The sequence below is a fragment of the Haliaeetus albicilla genome, chromosome 10 (assembly GCF_947461875.1).
Source record: "Haliaeetus albicilla chromosome 10, bHalAlb1.1, whole genome shotgun sequence".
Classification (NCBI taxonomy): Eukaryota; Metazoa; Chordata; class Aves; order Accipitriformes; family Accipitridae; genus Haliaeetus; species Haliaeetus albicilla.
Window position 1 is genome coordinate 14,683,361 of NC_091492.1, and position 12,959 is coordinate 14,696,319.

The following is a 12,959-nucleotide window of genomic DNA, read 5'->3' on the forward strand; positions in this document are numbered from 1 at the left end:
GCTTTTTGCACTTTGCCTATTTGGGAAACTGAAATTGCTCCAGACTAAGGTGTACTTTATTTCAAATGCCGGTTGTGTCCTACCAGCGCTCTCACTCCGTTAAGCCCTTTGCTAAATCGTTACCAGAAAAGGATGATCAGCAACAAGCCAGAATGTTCTGTCTCAAAAGCTATTATATTGAAACAAATGTTACTGAAACAAGAACTTCACGTCTGGACTTCTGCAGAGTAGAGTTTTACAATTTTAACTTATTGCAGCACTATGACTTTCATAGTAAATCAGGTGGGCAGATTGATGTGAAAAGCCTTTTACGTAAACATAAAATGTTAGAAGTTTACGTTGACCAAACAAAGGTCAGATCTGCCCTTGGGAAGATTTCACTTGAAGAGATGAAAAAGAAAACTGATTTCCCGTTCATTTGTTGCCCTCACTTTTGAGGTTGTCTCATAAAATGCATTCCTACCTCAAACAGTATGGTGCAGTTATAAGCCTGTGACTCAGGATGTTCAAGATCTACAACCCATTCAGATGTAGTCCCTAGAAAGTCAGCTCCCCATGAGCACTGGGGGATGTCTTTGGAGCATGATGTTTTAGCTTTTCAACATAAAGGAAAGCAGGATATCAGCCTTAGCTGAAGCTGTAAATGAATACAAAACCAAACAGGGGTTTCTTTCATATTCAGGTATCTTTTGCTTGTAAATCCCCCATAGATAAAAATCTATAAAAGAAACAAAAACCTAACAGCTTGTAATTCCACAGCAGTGTGCTTAGGTGCGGGTAATCCAAAGGAATGTTTACCCTCGTCCTCCATGTTCCCCACTGCTTCTTCATCTCTACCAACACCTACACTTCTTACACTGTACAAATTTTCTTGTGATGAGGATTATCTGAAGATATGCTTTTAAGAAACAGTACTGTTAAAGGATGCAAAAGTCTTTGGAGATGCAGGTCACATACCTGAGAATCAGAGAATTATTACTGAAATCAACTGAAAAAGACAAAAAGAGAAAATTCAATGGTTCTAATAAAATAAAAATATTTTCCTAGTTACAGCAGCACAGCTGATAGTTGGATTCCAGAGACCTGATTGTTTAAGAATTATTAAAAAGATAATAAAATCAGTTAATGCTAATGTTGATCATAGCTAGTTGGCTGTTTTAGAAATGATAGGAATATTCATCAAAATGCAAATAAAAAGGATATTTTTCAAAATTAATAAAGACAAACATTAAAAAGAAGCAAGCAGCCAGAAAAAAAATGAAGTCAACAGGATCATTAAGGAATGTGAATACACTAATAGTGACAGATGAGGCTGATGTTGCTGAAGGCCTGAATAAGTTACTTGCTTTAACATTCATGAAATAATTTGGAGTACATCCCTCAGACCAAAATACATTTTCATAGGGGAGGGTGACATGGTGAATGAAATATGAGACAGTTTTATTATTCCAGAGCTCATAGACTAATTCAATAATTAATGAAAAGGTGACATCGCATCAGCTTACAATGAGAACAACAAAAAAACTGGGTGCTCCTAACTTGCTCTTTTCCAATCGGAAAGATGATACAACAGCAGAAACTGGAAGATGACAGTATTGCACTTAGACCTACCTATCAGAAACAAAATGGTTGAGCTTCTGGCTAAAATAGTTCCTCACTTGCTATCATGGGGATGAGAAGATTGTTTGTGCTATTTCTACTCTTGTGAGAAATATCATAGACCTTACTTATCTAGCTTCCAATAAATTGGCTTAATAACTAAAAACAAAATTATAATGTCTATTTGCTGACAGACACAAACAGCAGGCATGAGCCATGCTCCCTGCAGGCCACTGACAGCCACGGGAACTGTATCAGAGTAACTACACAAAAATCAGCTGGCAGGATCTGTTCAGGCTCACAAAAGGCCTTTGACAGAGTTCTTCACCAGCAGTCTGTTAGAAAACCCAAATAACCATATGATAAAAAGCAAAATACTTGCTCAAAACCAGAAACTGTTCAGGGGATAGATATTAAAGAAGGAATAATTTGTTTACTGTCAGTATTGTTAAAGAATAACAGTAATGCCTCAAGATTCTGTACAGCACTGTTTTCTAAAACAATTTGACAGAAAACATGAAAATTTCATAATATTTGGCCAGCTCGTTCAAAAAAAAAAACCAAAAACCAGATGGATCATATGGAATAGAGTTAGTAAGCAACATCCAAAGACACGGATTTGTGGTTTCATTAGGTAGATTTGACCATGTCCCACACAGGGAAACATTGTTGGGCCTGTTCCTCAAAAGCACACAGACTGTGCTGTGGAGTTAAGCCACTATTGCTGAAGAGATTCTGAGACGTTTTCTCTGATTGCCATGGCTAACCTGTCTAATTCTGTTTCCAAGCTGCAAGCGTGCCAACTCCATCATAGATGTAATCGCCTTATCTCCTGAATAAACAAAATGTTTGGGTAAGTACAGCTAATTTATCATAATCACACGATGAATTTTAGGCAAACATTAGATTTTCTGTTGAAGAAGAAAAATTACTCCTGTTCTTTTTGTGAATGAATAAGGTCATCCATAAGGCATCTTTCACCTGCCAGTCTCCTGAATCACAGTGTTAGGTTGGATTTTTTTGAATCCCACAGGCCACTTTTTTTTTTTTAAGTAAAATGAAACAGCTTTGCATGCACATTTGAGCATGAAAGCCATATAACTCCCTATTCTTTGTACTGATTGCAGCACTTATCTAAGAGAAACATCTGGTAGAGCACAAATACTACAGAATAATCTTCTTTAGGTTAACATTCTGTATTGCCATTATGAATTTTTTTTTCTAACCAGATAGGTATAATAATTTTAAATAAATCTAATGTACTATGATTAAATACTATGATTAAATGAAGGAGAAAATTAAGCTAAGACCATACAGACCTCAAGGCTTCTACAGTATCCATTCCCTGTTGTAGGTGGAGAAGGAGGGACTTGTTATAGATGGCAAGAAATTGAAACTTTCCACAGAATCTTGGAATAGCAGAATGATCAGATATGACTTTACATGCAGTAAATGTAGCTTTTCATTACATAACAGTAAACTACTTTGCATTGCATTGTATGCAGATGAGATATCTAAATGAATTATCTTTTTTGGCAGTATCTAACAGGGTTTTTCGAAGATGCTCACTTCTAGTGGGTGAACAGCAGAATCACATAGAACAAAGAAGGTATGGCTGGTTCAATTCTGCTGCTACTAGTAAATCCTTTCCCAAATAGAGACCATAGGTATGTGGCTCATTTCAGCTGAGTCCTTACGCAAAGCTAAACTACGAACAAGAAAAACATCTGCATTCATCATGCCCTCCCATATTTTGTGGGAACTGTTCAGGTTACAAAGACTGTCCCATTTATTTGTCCAAAATTACCACTGTTTTGGTGGAAAGCCCCTAGCAGCTTTGCAAAGACAGTTACGAAGTTCTTTCTCTTGCTGTGAACTGGTGTTTTTCAGTAGCTAAGTATTTTCCAAGGAAGAAGGCTCAAGGTAAATCTGCAGTGGGTGTAGCTATCCTTCACTCATTTTCATTCTTTTCCTCCACTGGAACTTGCCCTACACTTTACTAGGTATTTTCTTCAGTGAAAGTACTATTTCAGTTAATGACGTTTACTCTATGCTGCATGCTGGTATGGCTTTCTCTTCTGTGCCATTATTTGAAAGACCTAATTGTGTCTTGATATATGAAACTGTCTAGCTTTACAGGTGACTGTACTTTCTATGTCCACCCACTTTTCCTGATGTTTTCACCTTGATTTAGTGCATGTTTTTTAAAAAAATAATTTTAAGATATGTGTTACAGGAGGGAAGGAGCACAAATACAGTACTAGTGCTTATGACATGTCTAGTCTTACACACAAAAATGATGGAGGTAACTTAGAGAACTCAGGAAGCATTACAGCAGAGCACTCACCCAAGTGATTTACACAAGTGAAACATGCTGTACTTCCCAGTGGACTGGTTTACATGAGGTTTGAATTGTTTGTGTAGAGATGTTACACCAGCATGTTTCCCATCTGAAGCAAAACGCAACAAAATAGAAAGCCTCTTCCATAATGAATTAACAAATTTAAACCAGCCTTCTTTGCCTGTTACTATAGTAACCAGCTGCAGTAAGTGCTTTGCAGAAATTTCAGGCACAGGCTATATGAATTGTTTATCTAATCATATTTTATATGCAGACAGATCTCTGCCTTAATAAAAAGAAGTCACAGTATCACAGGAGAGATGCGTGCTTTACTGGCTGCATTAGCAGAACAGATGTAATACATGACTCTAGCATGAATAAAGCAAGAGACTGAATTTTCACTTTGAATTTTTAACAGTTATGGCATAGCATTACTTGATGATGTATCTGTTCTAGGACATGAAACAGAGCATTCTGTCTTTAGGGCTGTCAGTCAAGCACGTCAGCCAACATTAAATTCACTTGTAAAACATCTAGATTTTGTTTCACTTATACCGTAAATATTTTCCAAAATTACAAATATTTTTATATAATAATAGAGATTAGAGAAAATAAAAGCCCTGTTAGAGGGACATCTACAATCTGGAGTGAAATCTTAGGAATGTCCTCAGAATATATAATATTCAGTCAGATATGACTGTTGTGTCTGTGGAGAGAATTTGAAGTCTGGAGTCCCCTACGGATATTTTGTTTCCCCTTTAAAAAAGTTGGATTGCTTGTAAAAAGGAATATACTCAAAAGCTCTAGACCCTCCTGCTTAAATCTAAGAAGATGCAAAATAGGAAAATTATAGCTATTGCCCTACACCTAAAATGCAGTTTTAACCTCTTTTCAGCATTGTAAGAGATTTAAAACAATGCACATTAAAAAATAAAACATCTAATGAGAGCCTTAACAGAAAAGCATAGCATTTAACCACTTTACACCTAGACGTGATTAATACAGTCCAAAATAATATTTTCTTATGGATTTGAAAACATTTAAGCAAAAGAAGTTATGATTTTCGTCTATGTTAATTATAAGCACCTTACTAGCTCATCTAAAAAATACAGTCTCACAGAGGAGAAATGCATGTATAGCACAAAAAAAGAGAAAAAGCATATATAGCATTTTGGTAAGCTATGTCAGAGTAGTTCTGTGTTCATTTCTTCCTACTTTTGGCTGAAGCATTTCAGAATAAAATTTAGAACAGAGAATTATGCATACCAGGCTAAGCTCTATTTTTACCTCTTGACACAATTTGGCATTACAGCAAGGGATTTAGTATAATTTTAGATCAAACTCTCTTCAAAGACTTTGCTTTTGGGACAGTTCACCCTCCTATTTTAATTCTTTGCACATTTGGTGGCATAACTTTATTTCTATGGCTTTTCTTCCACTATTTGGTTTTTTCCCACTTACTGACACGCTTCCCAGGTCAGAAGCTTACTGACGATGCATCATCTACCATTTAATTACTTGTATTTCTTTTAAAAAAATTAGACTACTGCACAGGTCAAAAAGTTGTCTTGCTGCTTTGGCAAGAACATGAACTCTTCACAATCCACTGGCTGACTCTGAAAGTCTTCCCCATTTCATTAACCAAATCATACCCAACTTCCATTGATAAACACAACAGCATGCATTGATTAAGTATGTTCATATTTAAGGAGGCAAATCAGCTTGCGTTCAAGCCGATCAAATTTTTTTCCCAGTTGTTTGTTATTCTGGTCTCTTTTGTCTGTCTCTTTAGTGAGATGCTATGGGAATTCTGTTAGAATCTATTTTTTTTTAATTCCATTTGAAAGCACCAATTCTTTTCCCTAATCTATGTCACTAAGAGGTGAAACATTGCCAGAAAAAAAAACAAACCCAAAAAACTGATTTCTACTATATCTTATTGCATTTGCGCCTCCTAAAATACTCTTAGAAGCTGTTTGCCTGCATTTGTGTTAAATGGCCTGGGGATGGTTTTTCTCCCTTAGTTGTTTGATTAGTTAGTTTCTACTCTGAATAAGCATTTATATGTTTATCTGGCTGTAAATATATTTACCAGAAATAAAATTATCAGAATATAATGCACTTAGGCTATATAAGCTTAAATTTGCATGGCTTTCCCTTTTTTTAGGGAAAAAGTTAAAGTATTTTAGGGGGAAAAATACAGAGAATTTTGAAATCATCTAAGTATAGAGTAGTAAACTACTACCCAAACGTCATGGAGGGAAAATAAACAGATGTTAGTGACAAAAATCCATTCAGTGTGTTTCCAATGGATTTTTATTTACTGGAGCAGCATGAAAAATTCATTGCAAAATGTTTTTCATGAAACTTCCCCCCCAAACTAGAAACACTTAACACAAACGTTATGATGTTTTCACAAAACAGAGTAAGGTTTTGTGAAAATTTTCTTGCTTTTGCAGGGCAGAGGTAGCTTGTGTTTGGTACTGCCATTCACAGTACATCTGTGATGGGTCCCGACTGGCTGGCAGCAGGGGGATTATTGGGTTGCTGCTTCTCATAGGCGACTTCAGTGCTTCAAGTGCCCTCTCCACTGTTAGCACCAGCTGCTGCAGGAAACTCATCTCTGCCAGTGCAGGAGCGAGACAATTCTTCACTACATGCTCCTGAACATAGCAAATACGAGCAACTGAGGCAGTGAACAGTCATTTGTACGAACCACCTCGTAGTATGAAGTGCAACAGTTGATAGCACCTCTTGTTTAAAACTAGAGCTTCATCCCCTATAACAAAACAAAAGCTTTTCAAGTATCTATTCTTTTACCAGTTCCCTGCCTGGGTCTCTTCCTCCTCTTTACCTTCTATGTGGCTGTTTCTAGTGCCCTAGAAACTACTTCTATGAGCTAGAAATGGATCTGACCTGCTTGTGGAAGAAGAAATGGAAGATGTGAAGACATAAAGACCACACAATCTAAAAAAAAAAAGGAATCAGCAGCATTTACCTTACTTGCAGGACTGTTAATGCATAACAGGTAGGGAGGAAGTACTGAAAAATACTAGTAAATCTCATAGCTATGTTCCACAACAGCTTTCTAGGAAAACAGCTTGTCACAAATGTTTTCAAATCAAATCAATGGTTATTCATGAAGTGTTGCAATCATTGTCATGTTTCTGATCAAATGGCACCATTCTCCACTCAACAAACTGGTGCATCCTTAGAACAGGCTATAAAGATTGAAGATCACAGTTCACATTATTTTAACACATGGATAAAATGCTATTTTTTTTTACTTCTGATTCTTGCATACTGTTTTTTCCTGTCCAAAGAAGAAAAATGTTTTCCTTCTATTCCATTATTTTCCTTTTACATTTTGCAACTAATCTATATAAAAGTATCTTGTCACCCCTTCCTAGTGTTTCTGTTGAATATTTATTGCAAGATCCTCCAACATACTGTGTTTAAAGTCCACCCTTTTGTTCCTCATTTTCCTTGTAAAGTAAGATTTGATCTTACTGTGTTCTGAATGGAGGAATCTGACAAACCTTTACTATGGATTTCTTGTAATTTAAACTTCACCTTTATAGCAAATTTTTTATTTCTAACCTTTAAAGATAAAGAGCCTCCTTCCTTTTAATTTTTTAAAATTTGTTCCTTTCTGCCTCTTTGCTAGTTCTGATTTAAAATCTGAGGGTTTTGTCTTTTTCTTTATGGGACTGAATGAGGTTTTTCGCCATTATTTGTGAAGTTGCTATAAAAATATAACAATCATTCATTGTATACTTCAGATGTAACTTCTGAAACACCTCACTGGCTTTATCTGAAACCTGTGCTCCTAAATAATTCAGGCACTTAACTCTAATGCAATCACATTTAAAAAAGCAACATGATTAAGTGAGGCCAGAATGCTGTTTTGGATAATGACCAATAGCAAATTCATAGAGAAAAACAGAATTAGCAATTTTATACAGTTTTGTAGAAATAGCATTATTACAGTTGCAAAACTAAGACTATGTTTCCTTGTTATAAGATACAACTTAAATTAAGCTGGCTATCCAACCTATAATGAAATTATATTCTAAGAAGAATCCAGACATCACACAAAACATAATACAAGGTGTATTCTGAGAATGCTCTCCACATTAGCTATTTCTGGAATTAGGTTGGGAAGAGAAATGGTGAATTTCACCATAACAAAGGGCCCTTGTACATATTATTGGTCTCATCAAGGTTGCTATCACAGCATTTATGTACTGTAGTATACATTTATCAGAGTGAAAGATAATTTCCTCTATGCCTTTACTATAATTTCCCCATAACATTAGAGTAGTCTCAGACAAGTTTTCCCACTAATATAGCAATATAGACAAAGAAAATTCTATACAGCACTAACAAAATAATTATTGGTTTGTTCAAATTACTCTCAGTCTGTGAAGGAAGATAAACACAGATGATGTTTAAACTGAAAACAGGAAAGTAACATCCTCAAACAGTAGCAATGATCAGTTACCTTGCATTGAAATGTTGAAATCGATTTGTCATTAGGATAAAAATACAAGTAATTCATATACCTAATGGGAAAAAAGAAAATCAATGTTCAGCTGTGTGGGGGTTTTTGGCAAATTCTTTATTGATTTGAAAGAAATTGCCACTTAAAAAGTTGAAGAGATTAATTTACTGTATCACTTAACTACTATTCACCAAACAGCAAGAGTAAGCCTGGTGTACATGGCCAAAGAGACAGAATAAAAATTATCCTAATGGAACATCCATGTATAAATGGATACACTGAAATAACAACCTAAATCTGGTTAATTCAGCGGCACTCTCTGAATTTAATTATTCTAATTAAAATCATCAAGCATCTACCTGCCACAAGACAATAACAGGCTTGCTTCTTCATATCTAAAAGAAAATGCAAAGCTTCACAACTGAAAAGCAAACTATTACTACAGGATACAATACCAAAAAGAAAAACATGACTGTCTATGAAACCCCCCAGGAATGGAAATGGAGTATAAGACAGACATATTTGAATGGTATATACTTGAGACAGTCATGTGTTTTACAGTATGTTTCCACTTAATCAGGTAGCACAGAAGGACTTCAAAAGCCAAAAAAACAGTGAGATGCAAGAAAGACAAATGCTTTCACACCTCCTATCATCCCATTTTAAGGCCAAAAGGTTCTTGCTTTTTATCTCTATATTTCAAACAAGTCTAAAAAGGAAGAGATCCTTATGTGCTTAAAAAATGACAAAAGTAATCAGGAGTTCTGTCAGCCCCCAGAGTCAAATACCAACACCCAGAAGCAGGGAAAGGATGGCACACCCTCCTAGGCTGCTTTGTAATTCAAGATCCAGTCTTGCAATATCTTATTCTTTTTCTGCATGTCCTATCTTGCTTTTTGTGTACTGTATCACCATGAGCATGAGGCAGGCTTTTTGAATTCAAATAAAGTAACATAATACAAAAGCTATAGATGTGAGGTAGTCATGAAACCCAGCGATGCATGAACATGAGTTTGTAAACAAGTATCAAGACATGTAAACAGCATTAAAAGCATAATCAAAAAGACTTACACAACCACTGGTATAGCCCTGCTGAGCACTGAGAAGTCCAACACCTCCAGCCTATTACCCCACACACGACATTGAAAAGTGCATTGTTGAGTTGCCTCAATATCTATCAAGATCTGGCCTGTTACGCATTTCAGTGATGTGAGCTTTGTCTTCTGAAGCATTTGTAATGTTACAAGTAGACAGTGATGTTAGGAACTGCATTGAAATGGTATCTACTGGACATATACATTAATTTCCATTTCCTCCATTTCCTTTTTTTTTTTTCCAGTGGATCAATACAGTGGTTAATTTATATGCTATCCTCTAATCCACCAAAATTACTAGCCTTCTCCATCTTCCTTTCTTTCTGCCCTTTTTTTTAAATAAAAAAATAAACCATGAAAACCAACAGGTGTCCTAAACTACGACTACTCGATCACAGGGGTTTTTTGTTTTGGTTTGTTTTTTTCCATGAATTGGGCCAGTGCAAAAACATTTTGTAACTGTTTTAGATGCAGCTCTGGCTGAAGCTTTGGCCTTTTATTACAAAATTTGGAATAATTATCCTCTTGGTAAGTTTTTTTTTTGTAAAATGGAAGGTTGAAGTTAAAGCGATGCTATTAATAGTGCAGTTTGGAGCCACATAGCACTAAAATGCCTAAGCAAAATATTTTTTGGAGATCCTGCCTTAGTAGAGGCAGAGGTGCATCTAGAAACAGCTCTAACATCTTCGGCCATGACACTCACTTGTAATGGCAACAATAGCCTCTATTTACAGTTAGTATCATTTTGGCATCTTCCCACAGAGCACAACTGCAGCTTTAGAATTGCTAGCTCAGATACCTATGACAATGTAGCCATGCTGCATAGAGAGATCTCTGTGGCCCAAGAAGATCACACTAGGGCATTGAAGTATCGAAGCAGTTAGTAACAGCTAAACTGCTGCAGCTACCCTGGATGCAGGTACGTTACAAAGTGAAAATAAAGCTCCATCAGCCAATTCACCAGGAGCTGTAATTGCACATTTGATTGCCTGCAGTCATCAGCCAAGGAACCTTCCTACATCTGGGCTATCACCTATTTCTGCTTGCAGTGAGAGTCAAGCTCATGGAAATCAGGCAGACCATTCCCTAGGCCAGCTCCTCAGCCCCTCAGGTTTTCAGTCTTTGCAACAGCAATTGTAGACTATAAAATTCCTTCTCACATCACCACACTTGCACCTAAGCAGAAACGAGGATAGGATGCGGTGCGCTGCTAGCTTTCTAGCAGTAGAAGACACACCACTATTGACTGGTATAACAACGAGCTCAGCTAACTCTTGGCCTCACTACCTTCCTGTAGGCATTGATCAATACCTTCTATCTGTATTACTCCTTATCCTGCCTTAACTAGTTCAAATATGACTCTAAAAAGCGGACTTCCAGATAGACCAAAAAGTTTTTAAGAAGCCATAATCCACCCTTGAAAGCAAGGCAGTTCTCCTCTTAAGAAAATAGCTAGGTCATCCAGAAAAACATTCGCTTTAAAATTTAACATGTCAGAACATTGATCTCAACTCCACTTGCAACAAGCATGGTAAATACAATGATTTATATTATTACTAGAAAACTTTTAAAAAACTTTTTTATCCAACAACAGTTTCAAAACAAACACGCTGAACAATTTCTCATTCTCAGAAATTCTGTAAATGGTGCATTTGCTTCATTAGTAAATAGATGGAGCTGAACAAAAAAATTGCATGATGTTCCTTCAAATTGCTACACAGAGTCTATATGCACCCTACAAAAAAATGAAAACCTGCCAGTTTTGTTTCGGTTCCTATGTTTTAACCCTCAGTGTTTGGCATATTACCCACAAAACCTACAGTTGCAAACAAAAGCCTACGATAAGTAGTTTCAGCAGAAGATGAGGCAAAGTATTACTCTAAAAAACCCTCCAGCAAAATTCCTTTGCATTGGAAAAAAATCTTCCCTGACACACAATAACATGCTGCTGCTGGCAAGCCTGCTGCAGTATAGTACCAAACTATCATACAGATGTCATATTATCTAATCTCACATATTAAAGGACAGAGGCTAGACTTATTTCAGTCCTCCTTTATTTTAGAATAAGAAACAGGCACCTTACAGCATTGATTGCTCCTCTAATTGAGTTGTGGTAGTTACGCAGTAACTTTTTCTTTATTCCAAAAGTTAATTTTGTTGTGCTGAGTTTTAGCACTTTTTTTTTTTTAACCTTTTTTCCTCCTCCAGGAACAAGACATGAGGTCTGGGCCCATACTTTGTGCTGACTGGTGAAAACAGTATGAAAGAAACCTTAAAGATAACAACATAAATTCTCAGAGGCATCCTAGAAGTGATGTTTTAGATCCTAACTTTCTTTTAGGGAAAGCATTTCCAGATTACTTGCAGATCAAGCGCTGAGGTAAAGCATACCTGCTTGAATGTGTTCCGACTAGGATATTTGTGAAATAATGGCAATTAAAATGTGAAATTCCAGAGAAACAGCCTAGGGGGAGCGGGGGAAGGGATCCTCTGTTCCTGCATAGATCCCCACCCCCCAAGGCAACAGGAGCAGAGAAGATAACATCCAAAAGCTGAGATCAAGACAGACCTCAGAGCAGCCAATGGCACTAGGAGCAAAGCACTCACATTAGATTTACTTTTAAATTTTACTTACCTTTAGATTCTTGCACTGTTCAAATCAGACCTCTCCCATGACCAGCAATTGCCAAACCCCTTAGCTACTCACTCCAAAGTTAAGGTTTCAGTCTCTTGCTTAGCTTTCTATTTTGTATAAATAATTAAATACTTATTAGAACAGAGCTGAATGTGATTCTCACACATTCCAGGTGAACGTAATAACCACTGTCTGGACCGTTCCGGAAGCAGTGTCTTTTTAATTTTATGCTTCTGATTTAATCACCACATTATCCACAGGAAAGTGCAACAGCTGTAAGGCACAGATAAAACAAACAAACAAAAATCCTCCTGTGAAGATGAAGGCAATAGGGAAAGATTGTTAGCATTAAAAAAAGTTTCTCTCTCTACCACTCCAAGTGTATAAAATATAAAACTCCAACTATTCTTCAGACCAGGAATATAGTGTTCTGTAAAATAGCTGGCTGGGTAATTCCTGATACTTTTGAAACCAGCCTGAACAGTGAGGAGTAAGGCAGCGTGGTTATCTGTAGCAAACATAGAGCTTATCTGAAGTCCTGCAAGGGGCACACTGATTGATTACAGGGAAAGAAGGTAGTTATTTCAGACTTCGCTTTGCTCTCCCAGTTCATGCTGAGGGGGTTTCCTCCTGCTGTAACTCTCCACAAGCTCCAGGGACACCACTGCCTCATCTGGGGGAGGAGAGGGCTGCCTCTGCTACAGCAGTGGCTGGTTGTCCCACAAAGGGAGGAAGATTTAAAATTAAAAGAATAACACTGTTGGAGAACAATTTTGTTGGAAGATG